This window comes from Dendrobates tinctorius, unplaced genomic scaffold, assembly GCF_039654945.1.
Source record: "Dendrobates tinctorius isolate UK_male_01 unplaced genomic scaffold, ASM3965494v1 ptg000423l, whole genome shotgun sequence".
NCBI classification, from domain to species: Eukaryota; Metazoa; Chordata; class Amphibia; order Anura; family Dendrobatidae; genus Dendrobates; species Dendrobates tinctorius.
In genome coordinates this window covers 797,657-812,081 of record NW_027362087.1, presented here as the reverse complement: position 1 = coordinate 812,081, position 14,425 = coordinate 797,657, and the positions used below count along the sequence as shown (strand labels likewise).

At 44.5% G+C, this 14,425-nt stretch overlaps 1 protein-coding gene across 2 annotated transcripts in view; it reads right to left on the bottom strand.

The window, feature by feature from the left end:
* LOC141076750 (aldehyde dehydrogenase family 3 member B1-like) overlaps positions 1 to 5,582 on the bottom strand; it is a 204,298-nt gene extending 198,716 nt beyond the window's left edge. For both annotated transcript variants that reach the window (XM_073564037.1, XM_073564038.1), the window contains exon 1: positions 5,445 to 5,582. The gene's annotated coding sequence lies outside the window, so the exon portion shown is untranslated. The remainder of the gene's footprint in view (positions 1 to 5,444) is intronic.
* Between the last annotated feature and the right edge of the window lie 8,843 nt (positions 5,583 to 14,425).

The following is a 14,425-nucleotide window of genomic DNA, read 5'->3' as shown; positions in this document are numbered from 1 at the left end:
ACCCCATAGTGATATCTGTCCTACAGTCCACACCCCATAGTGATATCTGCCCTACAGTCCTCACCCCATAGTGATATCTGCCCTACAGTCCTCACCCCATAGTGATATCTGCTCTACAGCCCACACCCCACAGTGATATCTGCCCTACAGTCCTCACCCCACAGTGATATCTGCCCTACAGTCTACACCCCATAGTGATATCTGCCCTACAGTCCACATCCCATAGTGATATCTGCCCTGCAGTCCACACCCCATAGTGATATCTGTCCTACAGTCCACACCCCATAGTGATATCTGCCCTACAGTCCACACCCCATAGTGATATCTGTTCTACAGTCCACACCCCATAGTGATATCTGTCCTACAGTCCACACCCCATAGTGATATCTGCCCTACAGTCCACACCCCATAGTGATATCTGCCCTACAGTCCTCACCCCATAGTGATATCTGCTCTACAGCCCACACCCCATAGTGATATCTGCCCTACAGAACTCACCCCATAGTGATATCTGCCCTACAGTCCACACCCCATAGTGATATCTGCCCTACAGTCCACACCCCATAGTGATATCTGCCCTACAGTCCACATCCCATAGTGATATCTGCCCTGCAGTCCACACCCCATAGTGATATCTGTCCTACAGTCCACACCCCATAGTGATATCTGCCCTACAGTCCACACCCCATAGTGATATCTGTTCTACAGTCCACACCCCATAGTAATATCTGTCCTACAGTCCACACCCCATAGTGATATCTGCCCTACAGTCCTCACCCCATAGTGATATCTGCCCTACAGTCCTCACCTCATAGTGATATCTGCTCTACAGCCCACACCCCATAGTGATATCTGCCCTACAGTCCACACCCCATAGTGATATCTGCCCTACAGTCCTCACCCCATAGTGATATCTGCTCTACAGCCCACACCCCATAGTGATATCTGCCCTACAGAACTCACCCCATAGTGATATCTGCCCTACAGTCCACACCCCATAGTGATATCTGCCCTACAGTCCACACCCCATAGTGATATCTGCCCTACAGTCCACATCCCATAGTGATATCTGCCCTGCAGTCCACACCCCATAGTGATATCTGTCCTACAGTCCACACCCCATAGTGATATCTGCCCTACAGTCCACACCCCATAGTGATATCTGTTCTACAGTCCACACCCCATAGTAATATCTGTCCTACAGTCCACACCCCATAGTGATATCTGCCCTACAGTCCTCACCCCATAGTGATATCTGCCCTACAGTCCTCACCCCATAGTGATATCTGCCCTACAGTCCACACCCCATAGTGATATCTGCCCTACAGTCCACACCCCATAGTGATATCTGCCCTACAGACCACACCCCATAGTGATATCTGCCCTACAGTCCACACCCCATAGTGCTATCTGCTCTACAGCCCACACCCCATAGTGATATCTGCCCTACAGTCCTCACCCCATAGTGATATCTGCCCTACAGTCCACACCCCATAGTGATATCTGTTCTATAGTCCACACCCCATAGTGATATCTGCCCTACAGTCCACACCCCATAGTGATATCTGCCCTACAGTCCTCACCCCATAGTGATATCTGCCCTACAGTCCTCACCCCATAGTGATATCTGCTCTACAGCCCACACCACATAGTGATATCTGCCCTACAGTCCACACCCCATAGTGATAACTGCCCTACAGTCTTCACCCCATTGTAATATCTGCCCTACAGTCCACACCCCATAGTGATATCTGCCCTACAGTCCTCACCCCATAGTGATATCTGCTCTACAGCCCACACCCCATAGTGATATCTGCCCTACAGTCCACACCCCATAGTGATATCTGCCCTACAGTCCACACCCCATAGTGATATCTGCCCTACAGTCTTCACCCCATTGTAATATCTGCCCTACAGTCCTCACCCCATAGTGATATCTGTCCTACAGTCCTCACCCCATAGTGATATCTGCCCTACAGTCCACACCCCATAGTGATATCTGCCCTACAGTCTTCACCCCATAGTGATATCTGCCCTACAGTCCTCACCCCATAGTGATATCTGTCCTACAGTCTTCACCCCATAGTGATATCTGCCCTACAGTCCTCACCCCATAGTGATATCTGTCCTACAGTCCTCACCCCATAGTGATATCTGCCCTACAGTCCACACCCCATAGTGATATCTGCCCTACAGTCCTCACCCCATAGTGATATCTGCCCTACAGTCCTCACCCCATAGTGATATCTGCCCTACAGTCCACACCCCATAGTGATATCTGCCCTACAGTCTTCACCCCATAGTGATATCTGCCCTACAGTCCTCACCCCATAGTGATATCTGCCCTACAGTCCACACCCCATAGTGATATCTGCCCTACAGTCCACACCCCATAGTGATATCTGCCCTACAGTCCTCACCCCATAGTGATATCTGTCCTACAGTCCTCACCCCATAGTGATATCTGCCCTACAGTCCACACCCCATAGTGATATCTGCCCTACAGTCCTCACCCCATAGTGATATCTGCCCTACAGTCCTCACCCCATAGTGATATCTGCCCTACAGTCCACACCCCATAGTGATATCTGCCCTACAGTCTTCACCCCATAGTGATATCTGTCCTACAGTCCTCACCCCATAGTGATATCTGCCCTACAGTCCACACCCCATAGTGATATCTGCCCTACAGTCTTCACCCCATAGTGATATCTGCCCTACAGTCCTCACCCCATAGTGATATCTGTCCTACAGTCTTCACCCCATAGTGATATCTGCCCTACAGTCCTCACCCCATAGTGATATCTGTCCTACAGTCCTCACCCCATAGTGATATCTGCCCTACAGTCCACACCCCATAGTGATATCTGCCCTACAGTCCTCACCCCATAGTGATATCTGCCCTACAGTCCTCACCCCATAGTGATATCTGCCCTACAGTCCACACCCCATAGTGATATCTGCCCTACAGTCTTCACCCCATAGTGATATCTGCCCTACAGTCCACACCCCATAGTGATATCTGCCCTACAGTCCTCACCCCATAGTGATATCTGCTTTACAGTCCTCACCCCATAGTGATATCTGCCCTACAGTCCACACCCCATAGTGATATCTGCCCTACAGTCTTCACCCCATAGTGATATCTGCCCTACAGTCCTCACCCCATAGTGATATCTGCCCTACAGTCTTCACCCCATAGTGATATCTGCTTTACAGTCCTCACCCCATAGTGATATCTGCTCTACAGTCCTCACTCCAGGTGTGTGATGTGTCGGTGTGCAGGGTGTCGTGTCGATGTTTGTCCTGTCTTTCTTACCTCTGTGTGTGTCTTGTCGGTGTGCAGGGTGTTGTGTCGGTGTGCGTCCTGTGTTTCTTACCTCGGTGTGTGATGTGTCGGTGTGTAGGGTGTCGTGTCGGTGTGCATCCTGTGTTTCTTACCTCGGTGTGTGATGTGTCGGTGTGCAGGGTGTCGTGTCGGTGTGCGTCCTGTGTTTCTTACCTCGGTGTGTGATGTGTTGGTGTGCAGGGTGTCGTGTCGGTGTGCGTCCTGTGTTTCTTACCTTGGTGTGTGATGTGTCGGTGTGCAGGGTGTCGTGTCGGTGTGCGTCCTGTGTTTCTTACCTCGGTGTGTGATGTGTCGGTGTGCGTCCTGTGTTTCGTACCTCTCTGTGTGATGTGTCGGTGTGCAGGGTGTCGTGTCGGTGTGCGTCGTGTGTTTCTTACCGCTGTGTGTGATGTGTCGGTGTGCAGGGTGTCGTGTCGGTGTGCGTCCTGTGTTTCTTACCTCGGTGTGATGTGTCGGTGTGCGTCCTGTGTTTCTTACCTCTCTGTGTGATGTGTCGGTGTCGTGTCGGTGAGCGTCGTGTGTTTCTTACCTCTGTGTGTGATGTGTCGGTGTGCAGAGTGTCGTGTCGGTGTGCGTCCTGTGTTTATTACCTCTGTGTGTGATGTGTCGGTGTGCAGGGTGTCGTGTCGGTGTGCGTCCTGTGTTTCTTACCTCGGTGTGTGATGTGTCGGTGTGCAGGGTGTCGTGTCGGTGTGCGTCCTGTGTTTCTTACCTCGGTGTGTGATGTGTCGGTGTGCGTCCTGTGTTTCTTACCTCTCTGTGTGATGTGTCGGTGTGCAGGTTGTCGTGTCGGTGTGCGTCGTGTGTTTCTTACCGCTGTGTGTGATGTGTCGGTGTGCAGGGTGTCGTGTCGGTGTGCAGGGTGTCGTGTCGGTGTGTGTCCTGTGTTTCTTACCTCGGTGTGTGATGTGTCGGTGTGCGTCCTGTGTTTCTTACCTCTCTGTGTGATGTGTCGGTGTGCAGGGTGTCGTGTCGGTGTGCGTCGTGTGTTTCTTACCTCTGTGTGTGATGTGTCGGTGTGCAGGGTGTCGTGTCGGTGTGCGTCGTGTGTTTCTTACCTCTCTGTGTGATGTGTCGGTGTGCAGGGTGTCGTGTCGGTGTGCGTCCTGTGTTTCTTACCTCTGTGTGTGATGTGTCGGTGTGCAGGGTGTCGTGTCGGTGTGCGTCGTGTGTTTCTTACCTCTGTGTGTGATGTGTCGGTGTGCAGGGTGTCGTGTCGGTGTGCGTCGTGTGTTTCTTACCTCTCTGTGTGATGTGTCGGTGTGCAGGGTGTCGTGTCGGTGTGCGTCCTGTGTTTCTTACCTCTGTGTGTGATGTGTCGGTGTGCAGGGTGTCGTGTCGGTGTGCGTCCTGTGTTTCTTACCTCTGTGTGTGATGTGTCGGTGTGCAGGGTGTCGTGTCGGTGTGCGTCCTGTGTTTCTTACCTCTCTGTGTGATGTGTCGGTGTGCAGGGTGTCGTGTCGGTGTGCGTCGTGTGTTTCTTACCTCTGTGTGTGAGGTGTCGGTGTGCAGGGTGTCGTGTCGGTGTGCGTCCTGTGTTTCTTACCTCTGTGTGTGATGTGTCGGTGTGCAGGGTGTCGTGTCGGTGTGCGTCCTGTGTTTCTTACCTCTCTGTGTGATGTGTCGGTGTGCAGGGTGTCGTGTCGGTGTGCGTCGTGTGTTTCTTACCTCTCTGTGTGATGTGTCGGTGTGCAGGGTGTCGTGTCGGTGTGCGTCCTGTGTTTCTTACCTCTCTGTGTGATGTGTCGGTGTGCAGGGTGTCGTGTCGGTGTGCGTCGTGTGTTTCTTACCTCTGTGTGTGATGTGTCGGTGTGCAGGGTGTCGTGTCGGTGTGCGTCCTGTGTTTCTTACCTCTCTGTGTGATGTGTCGGTGTGCAGGGTGTCGTGTCGGTGTGCGTCCTGTGTTTCTTACCTCTCTGTGTGATGTGTCGGTGTGCAGGGTGTCGTGTCGGTGTGCGTCGTGTGTTTCTTACCTCTGTGTGTGATGTGTCGGTGTGCAGGGTGTCGTGTCGGTGTGCGTCCTGTGTTTCTTACCTCTCTGTGTGATGTGTCGGTGTGCAGGGTGTCGTGTCGGTGTGCGTCGTGTGTTTCTTACCTCGGTGTGTGTTGATCTGTCTCCTTGCCTCCTCTGGAGGAAGTGTGAGCTCTGGGGAGGAGGACGGGCGTGCAGCCTCTGGTGATTGTGTCATGTCCTCACTCCCTGCCCAGAATTAATTATTCCTCCTTGTGTTTAGTCTTCTGATTAATCAACCACAAGTTCACAAAAGGCCCCGAGGGAGGCTGTGAGGACACCCAGTGCACACTGTACACAGGCACACACAGTGCACACTGTACACAGGCACACACCCAGTGCACACTGTACACAGGCACACACCCAGTGCACTGGTCTATTTTAGACAAATCGAAGTGAATCCTCCCGACACATCAGCCATAGTTGGCTCTTAATGTTTGTAAACTGTATTGTGTCTTCTATATTTCATTAATAAACTGATGTTATGTTATTGGGAATCCCTTCTATTGGCTCCTGTCTCCTCTCTGTATATAATCACATGTATATGGACACTGTACACACAGACACACTGTATATACACAGTGTAGACACTGCACACACATGTATATACACACATACTGTACACACATGTATATGGACACTGTACACACAGACACACTGTATAAACACAGTGTAGACACTGCACACACATGTATATACACACATACTGTACACACATGTATATAGACACTGTACACACAGACACACTGTATATACACAGTGTAGACACTGCACACATGTATATACACACATACTGTACACACATGTATATAGACACTGTACACACAGACACACTATATATACACAGTGTAGACACTGCACACACATGTATATACACAAATACTGTACACACATGTATATAGACACTGTACACACAGACACACTGTATATACACAGTGTAGACACTGCACACACATGTATATACACACATACTGTACACACATGTATATAGACACTGTACACACAGACACACTATATATACACAGTGTAGACACTGCACACACATGTATATACACACATACTGTACACACATGTATATAGACACTGTACACACAGACACACTGTATATACACAGTGTAGACACTGCACACACATGTATATACACACATACTGTACACACATGTATATAGACACTGTACACACAGACACACTATATATACACAGTGTAGACACTGCACACACATGTATATACACACATACTGTACACACATGTATAGACACTGTACACACAGACACACTGTATATACACAGTGTAGACACTGCACACACATGTATATACACACATACTGTACACACATGTATATAGACACTGTACACACAGACACACTATATATACACAGTGTAGACACTGCACACACATGTATATACACACATACTGTACACACATGTATATAGACACTGTACACACAGACACACTATATATACACAGTGTAGACACTGCACACACATGTATATACACACATACTGTACACACATGTATATAGACACTGTACACACAGACACACTATATATACACAGTGTAGACACTGCACACACATGTATATACACACATACTGTACACACATGTATAGACACTGTACACACAGACACACTGTATATACACAGTGTAGACACTGCACACATGTATATACACACATACTGTACACACATGTATATAGACACTGTACACACAGACACACTGCATATACACAGTGTAGACACTGCACACACATGTATATACACATATACTGTACACACATGTATATAGACACTGTACACACAGACACACTATATATACACAGTGTAGACACTGCACACATGTATATACACACATACTGTACACACATGTATATAGACACTGTACACACAGACACACTGCATATACACAGTGTAGACACTGCACACACATGTATATACACATATACTGTACACACATGTATATAGACACTGTACACACAGACACACTATATATACACAGTGTAGACACTGCACACTCATGTATATACACACATACTGTACACACATGTACACTCACTGGCCACTTTATTAGGTACACCATGCTAGTAACGGGTTGGACCCCCTTTTGCCTTCAGAACTGCCTCAATTCTTCGTGGCAGAGATTCAACAAGGTGCTGGAAGCATTCCTCAGAGATTTTGGACCATATTGACATGATGGCATCACACAGTTGGCGCAGATTTGTCGGCTGCACATCCCTGATGCGAATCTCCCGTTCCACCACATCCCAAAGATGCTCTATTGGATTGAGATCTGGTGACTGAGGAGGCCATTTGAGTACAGTAAACTCATTGTCATGTTCAAGAAACCAATCTGAGATGATTCGAGCTTTATGACATGGCGCATTATCCTGCTGAAAGTAGCCATGAGATGTTGGGTACATTGTGGTCATAAAGGGATGGACATGGTCAGCATCAATACTCAGGTAGGCTGTGGCGTTGCAACGATGCTCAATTGGTACCAAGGGGCCCAAAGAGTGCCCAGAAAAAATTCCCCACACCATGACACCACCACCACCAGCCTGAACCGTTGATACAAGGCAGGATGGATCCATGCTTTCATGTTGTTTACGCCAAATTCTGACCCTACCATCCGAATGTCGCAGCAGAAATCGAGACTCATCAGACCAGGCAACGTTTTTCCAATCTTCTACTGTCCAATTTCGATGAGCTTGTGCAAATTGTAGCCTCAGTTTCCTGTTCTTAGCTGAGAGGAGTGGTACCCAGTGTGGTCTTCTGCTGCTGTAGCCCATCTGCCTCAAAGTTCGACGCACTGTGCGTTCAGAGATGCTCTTCTGCCTACCTTGGTTGTAACGGGTGGCAATTTGAGTCACTGTTGCCTTTCTATCAGCTCGAACCAGTCTGCCCATTCTCCTCTGACCTCTGGCATCAACATGGCATTTCCGCCCACAGAACTGCCGCTCACTGTTTTTTTTTTCTTTTTCGGACCATTCTCTGTAAACCCTAGAGATGGTTGTGCGTGAAAATCCCAGTAGATCAGCAGTTTCTGAAATTCTCAGACCAGCCCTTCTGGCACCAACAATCATGCCACGTTCAAAGGCACTCAAATCACCTTTCTTCCCCATACTGATGCTCGGTTTGAACTGCAGGAGATTGTCTTGACCATGTCTACATGCCTAAATGCACTGAGTTGCCGCCATGTGATTGGCTGATTAGAAATTAAGTCTTAACACACAGTTGGACAGGTGTACCTAATAAAGTGGCCAGTGAGTGTATACAGACACTGTACACACAGACACACTGTATATACACAGTGTAGACACTGCACACACATGTATATACACACATACTGTACACACATGTATATAGACACTGTACACACAGACACACTGTATATACACAGTGTAGACACTGCACACACATGTATATACACACATGCTGTACACACATGTATATAGACACTGTACGCACAGACACACTGAATATACACAGTGTAAACACTGCACACACATGTATATACACATATACTGTACACACATGTATATACACACTGTACACACAGACACACTGTATATACACAGTGTAGACACTGCACACACATGTATATACACATATACTGTACACACATGTATATACACACTGTACACACAGACACACTGTATATACACAGTGTAGACACTGCACACACATGTATATACACATATACTGTACACACATGTATATAGACACTGTACACACAGACACACTATATATACACAGTGTAGACACTGCACACACATGTATATACACATATACTGTACACACATGTATATAGACACTGTACACACAGACACACTATATATACATGGTGTAGACACTGCACACACATGTATATACACATATACTGTACACACATGTATATAGACACTGTACACACAGTCGCACTGGATATACACAGTGTACACATTGCACACACATGTATATACACACATACTGTACACACATGTATATAGACACTGTACACACAGACACACTATATGTACACAGTGTAGACACTGCACACATGCATATACACACATACTGTACACACATGTATATAGACACTGTACACACAGACACACTGTATATACACAGTGTAGACACTGCACACACATGTATATACACACATACTGTACACACATGTAAATAGACACTGTACACACAGACACACTGTATATACACAGTGTAGACACTGCACACACATGTATATACACATATACTGTACACACATGTATATAGACACTGTACACACAAACACACTATATATATACAGTGTAGACACTGCACACATGTATATACACACATACTGTACACACATGTATATAGACACTGTACACACAGACACACTATATATACACAGTGTAGACACGGCACACACATGTATATACACACATACTGTACACACATGTAAATAGACACTGTACACACAGACACACTGTATATACACAGTGTAGACACGGCACACACATGTATATACACACATACTGTACACACATGTATATAGACACTGTACACACAGACACACTATATATACACAGTGTAGACACTGCACACATGTATATACACACATACTGTACACACATGTATATAGACACTGTACACACAGACACACTATATAAACACAGTGTAGACACTGCACACACATGTATATACACACATACTGTACACACATGTATATAGACACTGTACACACAGACACACTATATATACACAGTGTAGACACTGCACACTCATGTATATCCACACATACTGTACACAAATGTATATAGACACTGTACACACAGACACACTGTATATACACAGTGTAGACACTGCACACATGTATATACACACATACTGTACACACATGTATATAGACACTGTACACACAGACACACTGTATATACACAGTGTAGACACTGCACACACATGTATATACACACATACTGTACACACATGTATATAGACACTGTACACACAGACACACTATATGTACACAGTGTAGACACTGCACACATGTATATACACACATACTGTACACACATGTATATAGACACTGTACACACAGACACACTGTATATACACAGTGTAGACACTGCACACATGTATATACACACATACTGTACACACATGTATATAGACACTGTACACACAGACACACTGTATATACACAGTGTAGACACTGCACACACATGTATATACACACATACTGTACACACATGTATATAGACACTGTACACACAGACACACTGTATATACACAGTGTAGACACTGCACACACATGTATATACACATATACTGTACACACATGTATATAGACACTGTACACACAGACACACTATATGTACACAGTGTAGACACTGCACACATGCATATACACACATACTGTACACACATGTATATAGACACTGTACACACAGACACACTGTATATACACAGTGTAGACACTGCACACACATGTATATACACACATACTGTACACACATGTATATAGACACTGTACACACAGACACACTGTATATACACAGTGTAGACACTGCACACACATGTATATACACATATACTGTACACACATGTATATAGACACTGTACACACAGACACACTATGTGTACACAGTGTAGACACTGCACACATGCATATACACACATACTGTACACACATGTATATAGACACTGTACACACAGACACACTGTATATACACAGTGTAGACACTGCACACACATGTATATACACACATACTGTACACACATGTATATAGACACTGTACACACAGACACACTGTATATACACAGTGTAGACACTGCACACACATGTATATACACATATACTGTACACACATGTATATAGACACTGTACACACAGACACACTATATATACACAGTGTAGACACTGAACACATGTATATACACACATACTGTACACACATGTATATAGACACTGTACACACAGACACACTATATAAACACAGTGTAGACACTGCACACACATGTATATACACGCATACTGTACACACATGTATATAGACACTGTACACACAGACACACTGCATATACACAGTGTAGACACTGCACACTCATGTATATACACACATACTGTACACACATGTATATAGACACTGTACACACAGACACACTATATATACACAGTGTAGACACTGCACACTCATGTATATACACACATACTGTACACACATGTATATAGACACTGTACACACAGACACACTATATGTACACAGTGTAGACACTGCACACATGCATATACACACATACTGTACACACATGTATATAGACACCGTACACACAGACACACTATATAAACACAGTGTAGACACTGCACACACAGGTATATACACACATACTGTACACACATGTATATAGACACTGTACACACAGACACACTGCATATACACAGTGTAGACACTGCACACTCATGTATATACACACATACTGTACACACATGTATATAGACACTGTACACACAGACACACTATATATACACAGTGTAGACACTGCACACTCATGTATATACACACATACTGTACACACATGTATATAGACACTGTACACACAGACAGACTATATGTACACAGTGTAGACACTGCACACATGCATATACACACATACTGTACACACATGTATATAGACACTGTACACACAGACACACTGTATATACACAGTGTAGACACTGCACACACATGTATATACACACATACTGTACACACATGTATATAGACACTGTACACACAGACACACTGTATATACACAGTGTAGACACTGCACACACATGTATATACACACATACTGTACACACATGTATATAGACACTGTACACACAGACACACTGTATATACACAGTGTGGACACTGCACACACATGTATATAGACAATGTACACACAGACACACTATATATACACAGTGTGGACCCTGCACACACATGTATATACACACATACTGTACACACATGTATATAGACACTGTACACACATACACACTGTATATCCACAGTGTAGACACTGCACACACATGTATATACACACATTCTGTACACACATGTATATAGACACTGTACACACAGACACACTATATATACACAGTGTAGACACTGCACACATGTATATACACACATACTGTACACACATGTATATAGACACTGTACACACAGACACACTATATATACACAGTGTAGACACTGCACACTCATGTATATACACACATACTGTACACACATGTATATAGACACTGTACACACAGACACACTATATGTACACAGTGTAGACACTGCACACATGCATATACACACATACTGTACACACATGTATATAGACACTGTACACACAGACACACTGTATATACACAGTGTAGACACTGCACACACATGTATATACACACATACTGTACACACATGTATATAGACACTGTACACACAGACACACTGTATATACACAGTGTAGACACTGCACACACATGTATATACACACATACTGTACACACATGTATATAGACACTGTACACACAGACACACTGTATATACACAGTGTGGACACTGCACACACATGTATATAGACAATGTACACACAGACACACTATATATACACAGTGTGGACCCTGCACACACATGTATATACACACATACTGTACACACATGTATATAGACACTGTACACACATACACACTGTATATCCACAGTGTAGACACTGCACACACATGTATATACACACATTCTGTACACACATGTATATAGACACTGTACACACAGACACACTATATATACACAGTGTAGACACTGCACACATGTATATACACACATACTGTACACACATGTATATAGACACTGTACACACAGACACACTATATATACACAGTGTAGACACTGCACACACATGTATATACACACATACTGTACACACATGTATATAGACACTGTACACACAGACACACTGCATATACACAGTGTAGACACTGCACACTCATGTATATACACACATACTGTACACACATGTATATAGACACTGTACACACAGACACACTATATATACACAGTGTAGACACTGCACACACATGTATATACACACATACTGTACACACATGTATATAGACACTGTACACACAGACACACTATATATACACAGTGTAGACACTGCACACATGCATATACACACATACTGTACACACATGTATATAGACACTGTACACACAGACACACTATATGTACACAGTGTAGACACTGCACACATGCATATACACACATACTGTACACACATGTATATAGACACTACTCACAGACACACTGTATATACACAGTGCAGACACTGCACACACATGTATATACACATATACTGTACACACATTTATATAGACACTGTACCCACAAACACACTGCATATACACAGTGTAGACACGGCACACACATGTATATACACACATACTGTACACACATGTATATAGACACTGTACACACAGACACACTATATATACACAGTGTAGAACTGCTACCTTGGATCTAATCCTTATAAACAGGGAGGAAATGGTTGAGGAGGTAAAAGTGGCTGGGACCCTAGGAGGTAGCGACCATGCTATTTTAGAATTTTGGATAACTAGAGGCGGAAGACCTGTGAAGACTCAGACGTCAAAGTTAGATTTCAGAAAGGCAGATTTTAAGGGATTCAGAAAGAGAATTGGAGGGATCCAATGGCTGGATATCCTTAAAGACAAAAATGTCCAGGAAGGATGGGAAATCTTGAAAAATGAAATTCTCAAAGCACAGTTGTTAACAATTCCGAAAAGAGGGAAGAATAGGAAGCATTTAAGGAAACCAGGATGGATGAACACAGAACTTAAGCACATGCTAAAAAGGAAGCAAAAAATGTTTATAAAATGGAAAGAGGGAGGCATATCTAAAGAAGAATATAATGCTGTCTGCAGAACCTGCAGGGCACAAATCAGATTACCTAAAGCTGAAAATGAGCTGAGGCTTGCAAGAGATGTCAAAAGCAATAATAAAGGATTTTGGGGATATGTCAAAAGTAAAAGAAAAGTCAAAGATGCTATAGGATTTTTACAGGATGAAAATGAT